Source organism: Chiroxiphia lanceolata, chromosome 10 (genome assembly GCF_009829145.1).
Source record: "Chiroxiphia lanceolata isolate bChiLan1 chromosome 10, bChiLan1.pri, whole genome shotgun sequence".
NCBI lineage: Eukaryota > Metazoa > Chordata > Aves > Passeriformes > Pipridae > Chiroxiphia > Chiroxiphia lanceolata.
The window spans coordinates 9669672-9682968 of record NC_045646.1 but is presented as its reverse complement, the minus strand read 5'-3'; the positions used below and the strand labels follow the sequence as shown (position 1 = coordinate 9682968).

Below are 13297 nucleotides of genomic sequence, written 5' to 3'. Positions count from 1 at the left end.
TGTACCCCCTAAGAATTTCCCAATCAGTCTAAAACTTCAAAGGGTAAAGTTAAGGGTGGATTAGAAAGGCAAGTTTGGGTACCAATACCTTCTTGACAGAGGCATCAAATTATGTACCAAAAGCACTAAGTTAAGTAGGATTAAAAGAAAAAATCCTTGTTTTTTAAGGAGTGGTCCATCTTTCAGCATTTTTCAAAATCCTAAAACCCTTCTGGACTGGGTGAGTAATTCATACAGTGAAACAAATCATGAAGGTGTCGTTCATTATCATGCAGTTCAGATATCCTTAGTGCACATTTCACTGTAAAAGGCTCATCCTCCACATTTATTTCTGTGCTTGCAATACTCTTGTTTTCCACAGCTTCCATAGCAGTTTTCTGTGCTGGGAAAATGGCTAACTGTTATCTAAGATAATATTTATAAGTGTTGGGTGTGTTTCAGGGAAAAAAATGCTAGTGGGGAGGTTTTCTGTCTGGGGTGATTTAAATAATCTTGTATCAGTTGTGGTATGTGTCATTTCTATTTTACAAGGAAGTCCAGATGTTTTAGGCTATCACAGCAAAAATACTTTTGCATATGATGTTTAGCTGCTCTGAGGTGGCTTCTGATAGTTTTTTTGGATAGGAGGTTCCAGTAATTTGTAGAACCCAGTGGTCTTCCTGAGCAGGAGACAAAATAATCTCTTAACATAAGGAAGCTCTATTGTTTCATTTTGCAAAATGAGCATGAGTCAACATAAGGTTATTACTGAGAAAGAAGCTATGTAAGAGGTGTAAACAGGACTTTTATATGTAAGACATACGTTGTAAATCTTCCCTTTTACTCAGCATTGAGTTGTTGTCTCCAGTTGCAGGAAAGGTCTAATTTTAGAGAAATCATTGTTGAGCAACAGGAGCAAGAAGTGTCTGTTATCTGTGTTCTTCCCTGACAGAGCATGTGGCTTATTCTGGCAGAGCTGCCATGAAGAGGAGGCAATGTGCTTTCCCCTGCATCTAAAATGGACAAAATGACACACATGTATCTTCAGTTGCACTAGAGGAGACTGGGATTTTACTTTAGGATAAAATTTCTGGCATAGGCATTGTGGTGTCTGGGGGCTATCTTGCCTACATCTGTTGTAGGACATCTTGGAGGCTTGTTGTGGCACACCAGTGAGCCTGGAGCAAGAACATTTGCTTAAGGTCCCTCCTTGGTCAAAGGAAATAGTCATTCTTAAAATTATATTAAACTAATTAAAATAATTAAAATATATTAAAATAACCTCTTTTGGAACAGAGACTTCCCTGTCTGAGGTTTGGCATACAATGGTGGATAAGCTGGACCTTTTTTCCCAAGCACGCTCTGAATCCTGAAGGAACATAAAAGACCTAGCCTTTGCATGGGGTTAGCTAACTGGGAAGCCTTGAAAGTGTCTAGGTTGGAAATCCAGTCTGTTGTGGCTGGGACCTGTGGCCCAGAAAGTTCAGGTACTGCATTACACAAGTCACTGTTACAGTGTAGTGCTGAGCAGTCACCATGTAACCCTGAGCTGAGTACCTGTTATCAAACTAACTTTGGGGGACATAAGTTTTAAAACAGCTGTGACATTTCCAATGGGGGGATTTAGCCAGGGAAGCATCCTGTTCCAATGATGCCCCATAAAAGATTAGTGGTGTTTTGTTTTGCTCTGTGCAGCTACAGAGGAGCCATTAAAGAGAACATACTGGAGCATCATTTGTGAGATCGGGGTTAAAAGCCACAGCTAAGGACACCAGAGAGGGCTGATTCTTGCTCAGCCTAATTCCTAAACACTGTGATAAACTGAGTTATATCTCACAAGTGGCACTTTAAGTCTGTGCAGAATCTCTCTCCCCTGGCAAGAGTGTCAAAGTAATAGTCTTTGAGAAGGAAGCATATTTTAGATCAAGGGACACTTTCACCATACTTACTCTTTTCAAGTACTGCCCTGATAGTTGTGTTTTGATAAACTACACCCTCCCCAGCCCGTGGAGAAAGTAGTTGCTGTAAGGCCTGACTATGAACAGTGTGTGAGGGATCGATTTGTGGACATGGCCAGCAGCATATGGCCAGACAAAGCAATCTGTATCTTTTAATAAAATGGGATAACTCCCTCTGCTTTTGTTCCCCTAATTCCCTGAGTTCCCATGGACACAGCTGTACACCGTTTCCCACTTCCAGCTCCCAGTGAGCAAGGAAGGGTGGGTGTGAAGGGGAAACACACCTTTCTAATCACTGGACCTCTCACTGATTTCCTGTTGAGTAATGCAAATCTTGAACAATGAAAGACAAACTCCAGCAGGAAACAAGGGGCAATGAATTATCGAATTCCAAATAAATATGTGAGTGAAGGAAATGATCATCCCACAGTCTTATGGGAGGGGATGGGTGAGCGTGAATGACTCCTGTGCTTTTTTTTTCCCAAGGGATGTGAGCCCTCTTCCTATACATTGCATTACGTTTGAGAGTTCTACCATGGGATCACTCCTGATTGAACAGTGACAGCTTTTTTTTCTTCCTTCCACCATACCATTTTTCAGTGTGAGGTGCTCATGTGCTTCCTGTTGGAAGCTTTCCTGGGGGAAAGAATCTCCCATCCTCCTTTGCCACTGGCTGTGGTGGCCTTGGGCTGGTGCTCTCCCCGTCTGCTTCAGTTTTCTCTTTGGAATGATATTGGTCTCCCCCATACTATCTCCAGCATTATCTCTGAGGCTTCTGGCTGAGTAGCTGTTTCAAGGCCTCTAGCCTGAACACCTGTTTGGCTCCCTACACTGTCCATATAATTTAGGATTTATTCCCCAAAACAAAGAACATCTCTCAGATGAATCCATTCATGGGCATGTATTTGTAATAGCAGAAATACTGGTTGGCCAGGGAGTTCTTTGGTCCTGACACAGGATGGCTCCAGTTGGATGCAGCAGTGTCAGGCTGGCTGTGCTGTGGTGAGGGGAATGTTTTCTGTTTGAATGTCACTGCTGAGTTTTTATGACCTGATGTGAGAGCGGCATCTGCTTGCCCATGGTTTTATCTTTTAGCAGCAATTTTAGAAGAAGGGATCTCTGTATTTCAACAGACGAGGAATATATTATTTCTTTTAATAACTTAGGAATCGTATATCTGGGTGGCACAGAAGACCTTGAGACATTATGGAGATAGCATACAGTCTGGAAAGCTTAGGATTTGTGGGTTTGGTGTCAGTATATATGTGTCTCTTTGGGCCTGTGTATTTTCTAATTCCTGCTTCAGTTTAGTCCTGGCACGGCAACCATCATACCTGCAGCCCCCTCCTTGCTCCCCTTCTCAGTTCCTTTCGTGCCTCTGCAGAGGTCTGGTAATCCTGATGGGATTGCAGAGAATCCTGCTGCACTGGACCATGGGTGCAACCAGAACCACACATCAGTCGTTCCATGGGATCCAGCTGTCTCCATAGGCCCCTTCTGGGACTTTTCCCCTAGAATATGATTTCCTGTGCTCCCTAGTTCCAAATAGCAGCTGAGCTGAGTTTTAGAGGTTTAAAGAGTTTGCACCTTCAGTGGCTAAGGAGCTTATGAAACTTTGTCCACACAGACAGAAATTAATGTATTTCTTTTCTTTCTCATTCAGAGCTGCAGCTTTTAGATGTAAAGGCAAGAGGCCTTGTATGTGACTTTAAGAAAAAAATGTTCAGATATCTACAGTATTGTCTTTCCCCCCCTAGACCTCCTTCCTGCCCAGGACTGTGAAATACCACCCCTGTGCTGTCCTCTCACAGCTCCTGGTGCACCCGCTCTCTAAATTGGAGCAGGGATCTGACCTGGTTTAAAAAGCAAAGTGAGTACAACCCACAGCTTTCCTTTTTTTTCCTGGCCAGGTTACTTGGAAGCTGGATCGCTTCCCCAACCCACAGCTTTTAGAAACAGTAGCCAGAGAATCAGATAGAAACTTGCTTTCAACAAAAACCATGAAGTTTGCAGAAAAGCTCCTTAGCTCCAGCCTGCCTAGAGGAGACGTTCTGATAAATGGTTCTCTTTTTGGCCTCAGCAGTTTATAAATGAATCACGAGGATGGATGCCTACAGGAAGACAGGTTAAAAAGGATTTCTGTGCGTATTTAAAATGAGAATACCCCAGGATGCTGATCTGTCTCTATGACAACTGTCTGTGAGCTGAGCAATGCCTTTTGTTGTGCCGGTGATTCTGTCTTTGCCAGCACACTTATACCTGGATGCTCAAAACATCAGCATTGACCAGAGTTCTTTGCGAGAACAACCCAAAGTGCATCTGCATTAGACCAGTTAATGACACTGAATCATTTGGTAGAATAGCTTCTCTCCTTGTTTTCTGCAAAGCAGACATTCAGCTTTGCAGATGTATGTGAAAAGGGAAGGAATAAAAGGACAAAAATGGCAAAGATGAGAATATTACACAAATATAAGGGTTGAATTGGTAGTGAGATGGTCTCACTTCTGTTGCTCCCAGCCTGTGTACCTTGCCACTGTCTTATCATCTGAGCAAGGGTTGCTGTTCACTGTGGGTCTCTATTGTTTTGAATAACTTAGAGGTAGTAAAAATGGTGTTATTGTAACTCTGTAGCACACCGGAGACCTTTACCATTGATCCTGTCCCATGGCTGCTGGGGACAAGACCAGTGATCTTTGAGAATTGCTTTGTTTCTTTAAGGCTGATGGAAATCCTAAAGTTGTAGAGCATTTCTGCCTCAGGAAACATAGGGAAACAAGTGCAAAGATCCCAAACAAACACCAGACTGTGTGCAGAGTGCCAGCTCCAAACCACCTGGGTATATGGCACACTGGATATAGTAACCAGCTCTGTACAGCTTTTGAAGCTCTCAGAACCAACTCTGACTACTTGATGCAAACAGCTCAAGCCATTCACACGGAAAACAAGGAGGAGGGAGGACACTGTACTTGCAGGATGTGACACTGTATGTTGGGAAATTTCATATTTAGTTGTGGCTAATGGGATAGGACAGAAACACGTATTTTTAGACAGTTGCTCCTGCTAATGCTGTTTAATTGGAAATCCCAAGAACCACAGATTAATTACTATCACTATTAAAATTTTCCAATATGAGCAACTGCTGGAAATAATTATGGCAAATTGTTTTGTCATATTTCCTGCCTCGTATCAGTATAGTAAGTATTCAGATCTTTTGTTCTTGCTACGTGAAAGTAATAAATAATTCTACCCTGGATAAACAGCCATTGTGTGCAAAATACAATATATTAGTAAATGAATGGAAGACCCTTTTGGTTGGGAGAACTGTTTACATGGGACAGCAAAGGGCAATAATATTGCATAGAGCTCAGTTAACTGAGTGTGCCTATGTTTGCCCTAATAGCATGATCTGAATGTATGTCTTAAAATGCTTTTGGGGCAGAAAGGTCATCCTGGATTGAGTACTCCCTGAAGTGATGCTTAGGTTTTCTGTCCATGGCTGCTGTATGTGCTACCCCTGCACACTCTCAGTGCATGCACCTTTCTGGGGAGGAGTAAATGGCTTTGCTCCAGCCCCTGACTCTTGGCTGCATCTCTTGGCCAGTCTCAAAGAGAAAGTCATGGTGTTCATCGCCTAGGATGTGACGTTGGTGCCAAATTCATCTTGGATTTGGTTCCCTCAGGATAGATTGAGGTGTGTACCTGCTTGTGCACTTGCTTTTGCCCAGGAGAAAATCCCAAAGGCCCGTTTATAAAATCCTGAAAACTGCCATGATACCTCCCTAAAGAGACCGTTACAGCAACTGTGCATGAACGTGACAGCAGAGGCAGGGTGGGCTGTATGTACAGTGCTGTAAGATAAATGGAAACCAGACTGACAAGGAGCTTTCACTATTCACTTCCTATCACAATTCCACCATTGTCTGCTCTTTCTCTTTGATGTCTGGCTAAAGAGACATCACTGAAACCCAGAATGGGGACAGCAGGTGCTATATGATCATTATGGACAGTTGCTTATACTGTGTGATACATAAGGCAGCTGGGGGAATGTTGGATGTATTTGGAGATTAATTTCCTTTGGGGATTTGATGTCTTTTGCATAGTCCCAGTTAATATGTCAAAACGAGCATCTGAGGCCACAGCTTCCTACTGGTGGATGCTGCCTTTCCTTGCAGGAGTAACTGAAATGAACGTGCAAAGGTGTGTCAGCAAAGTAGGAATGATTTTCAGCATGTCTTTCCTGCAGTACCACAGAGGAACATGGTACTTGGCAGGCAAATGTGAGGTGTCACTGTTGTTGTCATAAGCAGGTGACGGCTCAGGTGAGGCAGTTTGAGGATCCATGCAGGACAGAGGCATTGCAGGATCTTTTTATGGAGGGGATGTGTGTTGGCTGAACATCCCTCTGCTCGCATGGAGATGTTTGCATTGCCAGTAGGTTTTGAAGTATTTTGATTAAATTAGGATTTTGAGTGGAAAGCTCTCTGAATCTAATCTTTTGCCCTGGGATTTTAATGAAGTCTTCCCAGGGGTGTGAGTAGGATTGATGTCCTCGCACATGTCCCGCCGCTCCCCGATCGTTCTTTTAGAGCTGAGCAGCTGTGTCCCAGCAGGAGCAGGTGGTGAAGTGGTCGAGCTGGCTCCGGCAGGAGGGGAGGGTCGGACGCTGGAGTACAGGGCTCGGCTGTGGAGCATCGTGCTGGGAGCCACTGCAGCCAGATGTCTGGGCAAGCACAGCCAGGAAGGAGCTCCCCACACAGTGGTGCTCTGGCATTAATTTACCATCAGTAATGCAAGAGTGGATTATGACTTTATTCTTCCTGGACTAAGTATTCCAGCCACTAGCTCAGATATTCAAGTCCTCTGGTGAGGTACGAGTGGTTTTCTTCTAAACAAACACAGCTTAACCCTTGAGTTTTATTAAATCTACACAGACCTGCAAGCTGAGAAAATTCTCCATAAAAAGGAGCTTTTATGGTTTAATTTTGAGATGCTGTTTGACACAGCAACAGTGTCAGTTGTTCTTTCATCTGCTAGCCTAAGAGCAAGTATCAGAGGGGAGGCTGGCTCCATCCTTCCAGACAGTGGCATGAAGAGGTGAAGCAGTTGCCTGTGCTCACATGGTGTGTCGATGGCAGAGCTGGCAGGTCTGATTACCAGACCAAATCCAGCACCTTAGGCCAAGGCTGACCATTCTCTTCCTCTCACGTTTATTACAGACAGCTTTTGAATAAAAACTGTTGCTTTTCTGTTTCTGCTGTGTATTGCTGGCCCATTTAAGGACATGGGGTTTTTTCATCCCTGTCCCCAGCAGATACATCTCACAGTGCAGAGCAGAGAAACAAGGCACATCAGCACAGAGGGCTGAACTGTGGCCAGCACGTCTCTGCAATGCAGAAGCAATTGGTGTGTTTCACAAGTGGCCTCTCTCTCCAGTCTTTTCAGATCTCAGGCTTTACCCACGTGTGCCAGGATCAAGACGATGGACTACTATCCCATGGAAGTTTCTCTTGCTTGCATGGGACAGAGTTGCAGTAGGCAGTACATCATCAGACCTTCCCACCATTATAGAAGGGGGGTGAGCTGGAAGTCATCACATGCTGACCTGCAAGGAAGGTTGAAGGTGTTTGCAAGTACTCCAAATTCACACATGAAGTGCACATCTCTTGGTTTCCTGGATTAGCTGGACACAGATGGGTCTTGTCCTTGCTTGTGGCTGCCTGGGGTCACCTGCACACAGGGACCTCAGAGAGCACCAAATAGTGTTTCTAGGGGAAAGAGAAGTCATCTGTGGTAGGTGGTGGCTTAGTGTGATGGAATGTGTCCCAAACATGAAGCTGATAGATCAGGTGAACAGAGGATTCAGTGCTTGATCCAGCTGAGCAAGCCACTCACTGGTATTTTTGGGGTTGGTTATATTGAAAGAGATTCAGGATGGAAGAACTGGTTCTTAATGAAGTAGAAACAAACTGGTTCTTCAGTGTCTCTGATAGAAAGATAGATAAACTCCAGAAAAACATGTGTTAGTGTAGAGGTGCAAGTGGGGCGAGTGTTTGGAGGAAATTCTCATTTTACATTTTCTGCTGAAGAAACAGTCCTTGCTCTGAGAGTCTTGCCCTCCAGTTGATGGTGTTTTTCTTCCCTGGTGATGAACAGACGTCATCAGAAAGTCTCTTGTTGTTCCAGATTCTGTTTATCACATATTTGAACAGAGGCTTGACAAGGGTTTTTTTCAGGTATTAATTATAGTTGACTGCATGGCTAATCCATCATCCTCTTTAGATGGAGTCACTTGATGTTGAGTGATGTAACTTCAAATATGATCAGTCTGCCATAGGTGAAGATGTAGCAGCTCTTTGTCGGAGCTATTTCGGTTTCACCCAATGGTATATGGAAGAAAGGCTAATTGTATAATGACAAAAGACAATGTTTGGAAGGAGATGAGAGATTCAGACATTACAGTTCTGTGATTTCTCATTTCAATTCCAAAGTGAGAAGGGAAAAAATTCTTGCTTTCCATGACCACAGTTCATTTTATCAGGTGTTTCTGGGCAGGATCACTCCTTCTGAGTCCTGGGATGTTTTATCTTTTGTGATCCATAGCATACGGATGCTGAAGTACAAAGAAGCTCAGAAAGCACCTGTGGTTTTCACAGCCCTCTGAAATGAGATTACAAAAGCCTTATCCAAGATACCAACAGCTGAGCTGAGGATGGAGCTGATCCTGTCCCACCTGAGAAAGCCAATGCCTGCTGAAGTCCACTTGTGGATTTATCTTTAAACATTCCAAGTTCAAGCTCACATCTTCTGAAATTATATGCCCTGCTAAAGTTTGCAGTGATTCATTTGGAGTACATTTTGTTGAGCAACCTCTTGGGTTTCTTTTGAAAGCAAGTGGCTTTGAATCTGTCTTTAGTAGTCTGGATCATTTATCTTGCCCTTTTCTGCATCTTCATGTGGTAACAGGGAAGATTTTTAAGCAAACTAACATAGTTCAGAGTATGGATTTCCCCTAAATATGGAATTGCGTAAAATGGGAGCTTGAATCATGACATCTCAGATAAAGTTGTTGGTCCACATTCTACTTGTTTCTGAGATTTGTCCATAGTTGAGATTTGAGAAAGTCCTCCTCCTTTGTGCAGTGCTTCATTTGTTTGTGGGAGACACTGTGATTCCCTGGTGCTTCCTGCTTCCATCTTAAGGCACAAACACCCATCTGTCCCCGAAGATGAGTATTCACAAGTTGTTGCGTTGTCTGCACCTTAAACCTGCCAGCGCTATTGAACTTTGCTCTCTGAAGGAAGCACGTTCCCGACTTGGATCTCAGCTGATAGCAGATATCTTGCATTTGTGCTAATTAGTGACCAACTAAGCTGGGCACAGTCCACTGCCCATCTGTGATGGGCTGTCATTAAATTGATGGTCACATGAAAACTGTACGAGAGGTAGCGAGAAAGTAGCGTCACGAGTTCGTTGGACTAGAGTGGTGTGAGGGACTTGAGACATCTGTAAGAAACCAGCTACGCAAAATCCCTGGGAAGGGGTTTCATGGGTAATTCCTTTAACTGGACTTGAAAAACTTGTTTCTGTCACAGAAATACAGACTAACCAAGCAGGCAATGATGCTTGGTTTTTTTACAAAAAAAACCAACCTAGCCTGAATACAACAAAATTTAATTTATGCCTTCCTTGACAATTGAAGTAAACTGGCCCCCATGGGTTTGATCCGTCTGATCCTGCAGAACCTGGGGCATGCAGAGCTGTAGCTTATTGGGTGTCTCATGGCAATGCTGAGAAATTTGCAGTCTCATGAGTCAATGGGAGGTTTTGCATTAGCTTTATGGTTGCAGTTTCACCTCAATTTCAAGGTCTCTGTTTTAATCTCAAGACTCTCCTTGTTTTTCTGAGAAAAAATCCCACTGATCCAGCAAGCACTTTACTTCTGATTAGCATGTTAGAGTAGAAGCTGACCCACAATACTAGGAAATAAAATGCTTAAATAGCTAAAACGGGATTTTAAAAAAATGCAATTTATTAAATGATTTCTGGGTTGATGATGTGTTTAGCAGGTATAGAAGGCAGAATGAACTAAAACAGGCTTTGGCATTTCAGAAAGTGAGTCATTTTTTCTGTTGCATCATGTATAAACTTTTCCCTTCTCATGTATGTATGGTTGAAATTACTTTGAGGTTTTGAATTCTCACTTCAGCTCTCTGTTTTCTATTATTTTCAAACATTACTGAAAGTGATGGTTGATAGTCTTTAATACTGTGCTTGCATTGCCTTTCTCTGTAGGTTTGTTTTTTTCTTTAAGAAGACAGTGGGCAGCATATAGGTGGTTAAATGAGCTGGGGAGTTACTGGTTTCTCATGTTTAGGTAGGAGTAAGAGGTAGGTGTATTGATGGATCCATAACATTGTGCCAGGGGGAGCTGCTGACAAATAGCCTTTACCCTTGGGGACCAACCTTAAAATCCTTTTGCAATTTGGTCATCTCTTTTCAAATTCTCAAGAGTTTATAGTTTCCTTGAAATCAGTTTAAAGACTGGCTGTGACAGCAGACAGGTGTATCTTTCCTTAAAAGAGTGCAAACCAGCATTAAACCCTTGGAGGTTCTCTCTCCTGGAGGAATGCTATTGCTCAGAGTCTCAGGAGTTTTAAGATAAAGACTGAGCAGACAATGAACACTGGGAGATGCCAGATAGAAATATGGTGTCTAAATGGAGTTTCCACAGGTCAGGCCCAGAACAGAAGCCAGTTGGTCTCCACATGCCAGGACCAACAGGATGTTGTACATGCTTTTTGGGATGAAGAAACGCTGCAGACAGAGGTGTGTTAAAGCTGCCCTTGTGTGCCTACTTAGTAGGTAGAAATGGATGCTCCTCTGAGGTGAACTCCATGGCCGCCTTTCTTTTGAGTTCACAGCTACCATCCTCACCTGGGCTCTGCAGGGGAGAGAGGACTTGCCATATCCCCCAAGCAGTTGGGCAAAGTAACATCACCTGGGTGTCATCCCTTCAGGAAAGTACACCTGACTTCCTTGGCTTGGTATGCTGCCAGACCTGGATCATCCCTCCTCTTGCTGTTTGACAGGTTGCTGTAGCTTGCTTAGGACCCTCGCTTGGGACCCAGGATCGGTGGTTTTGCTACAAGTAGCCTTTGTAAAAGTGGTGTAGCACAGCGATGGATACAAAACATAATTCAGAGGAGGAAGACTTGCTGCTGCAAACAGCTTAAGCAGCCAAGAAATAGGTGCCACCACAGGCTTTTCTTCCAACTCTCATTAATTTTTATTGTGAAAGAGTTATGTTTGGGGAAGGGTTTTTTGTTTGTCTGAAGTAAAGAAAAATAATACCCTCCTTTGTGGAGCTGCTGCCTCCAGTGCTTTTAGAACTAGTGTTCTAGACCAGCAGCTGCCTAGTCTATTTTGTCTCATTAGAAACCGGCTTGATCTTCAGTCTTGACAGATCCCATGAGAGTCTAAGAGATCTATTAGAAGGATCCAAGGTGAGGCTGTGGTATGAGAGGGTAGGAATCTCCCAGCGTATTGAATGTCAGCTGTGACATTGCAGTGCCTGGGGTGTGCTGTTGCAAGACTTGAGCTGCAATTATGGCATCCTGGAAATGTAAAACTAGAAAGGGCTTTAGGAGATGATCCTTTCCTTTTCCTGGCAGTATCAAGAGCTCAGCTGGTGGCAGTCCTGTGTCGAGTTTGTTGTTGCTTCGTAGCTGCTGAGACCTGTGTAGCCAGAGTGAGTTCCTCTTGGAGTTATCTCCATGACTTTCACCCCCCAGCCATGCAGATACAAAGTGTGTGAAAGAAGTTGCCTTTGGGCCTGTCCCTCACGTGTTCCCAGTTAGTCATTGCCTGGAATCTGAAATACTAAAAGCCTGCAGAAACCGTGCTAGGAACTCGGCTGAGTGTGTCAAAGTCCTCTGGGGTAGAGTTCAGCAGTCTGAAGGGCTCACCTGATTACAGCAAGGTCGTCATGCAAGGTGACTCACACAAGATTATCTTTGATGTCACTGAGTGTTCCTTCCCGTTACAGTCCACATGACAACCTGCTGGCTGCATTGTGATAGAGTTTTACTGGATGGGGCTGCAGAGCAATGCTGTGGTGTGAGATGCCCTCTCGTGCAGTCCAGGCAGCACAGCTCGATGCTCCCATGGCTGGTGGCATCTCCAGGGACAAGTGGTGTGGCTGGGTGACAATCAGTGTGGGTAAAGCCTAGCAAGGATCTTTGCTTTTCAGTTTTAAGTGGGGATTTCAGCCTTAGGTTGGGTTTATGGAAAGCAGTGTGAGGCTTGGTTTAGAGAAGAGAAGAAAAAAAAAAATCTTTTCAAAAAAGCAATTTGTTTCTGCTTTCTGTGAGAGAGGCTTCCAAACGGACTTGGTCAGTTCTGCAGTACGATCAACAGGACTGGAAAAAAATACCAAGTGAAGTAACACAGTGGCTGTGGTAAACATGAACTGGGGCCTTGGAAGTAGCTAATGGCATACCACAAAAGAGTCTCCTTTCACCCACCATGGGCTGTGCCAGCAGCAAGCGCTGCCAGCACTGGCGTCTAGCAGAGGAAAGCATCATTTGGCTCCCTTTTGGATTTCATTACTCTTCCTGCACTCCCTCCTGCTCGCAGCAAAAGCCTTTCCAGTTGTAAAGAAGTGAATTAACTGCCTTCGTGTCAGTGATGGATGAGGCGCTTTCTCCCCCTTCAAAGGGGCGAGCTGTGCCGGTGAATGTGGGCCAGCGGAGTTGAAAAGTCCAAGCGGAACAGGAGAGCCCGTGTGGTGACCCAGCTGTCAGGCAGGACACCCTGGGGACGGCTCCCGCCGGTGCCCTGCGAGCAGGGGAACAAAAACTACTCTCAGTGCGCCTGCCCGGCCTCAAGGCTCTTTTTTTTTTTTTTGTCCTTCTTTCAATGGAGTTGGGCACATCCCTTAACACTCAGCAGCCTTTTTTGCAGGGTTAACGGAGCCTCAAAGGCTTTCACAGGGTGCTCAAAGGAGGGTTAGCACACTGGTACTTGGGAGATCTCCTTTCAGGCGTCCATGGCTAATCATATTAAAGGTGACCTCGTGGGCAGTGCTTTCCATTGTTGCCATATGTTTTGTCCAGTGCTTGAGTGATGTTGTGCATTGGAATGTATTCATGCATCGCCTAATTTAATCACCAGGCTTAATCCCCTCTCCCGTTCTACGCTCTTAGAATTTACTGGCTCCTTTCTAGCCTCCTGTGCATTGTCTGGATCTCCTTCACAAGCTAATACTGATGCCTGGAGATATTTTTATTTATTTATTTACTTTCAGAATGTATTTTAAAAATATAATCTCAACCACAAACTCAGCAACCTCTCCAAAGGGA

The 13297-nt window shown here is 44.2% G+C and overlaps 1 protein-coding gene across 4 annotated transcripts in view; it reads left to right on the top strand.

The window, feature by feature from the left end:
- DIS3L2 (DIS3 like 3'-5' exoribonuclease 2) overlaps positions 1-13297 on the top strand; it is a 183193-nt gene that overhangs the window by 120854 nt on the left and 49042 nt on the right. The gene's annotated exons all lie outside the window — the stretch shown is intronic.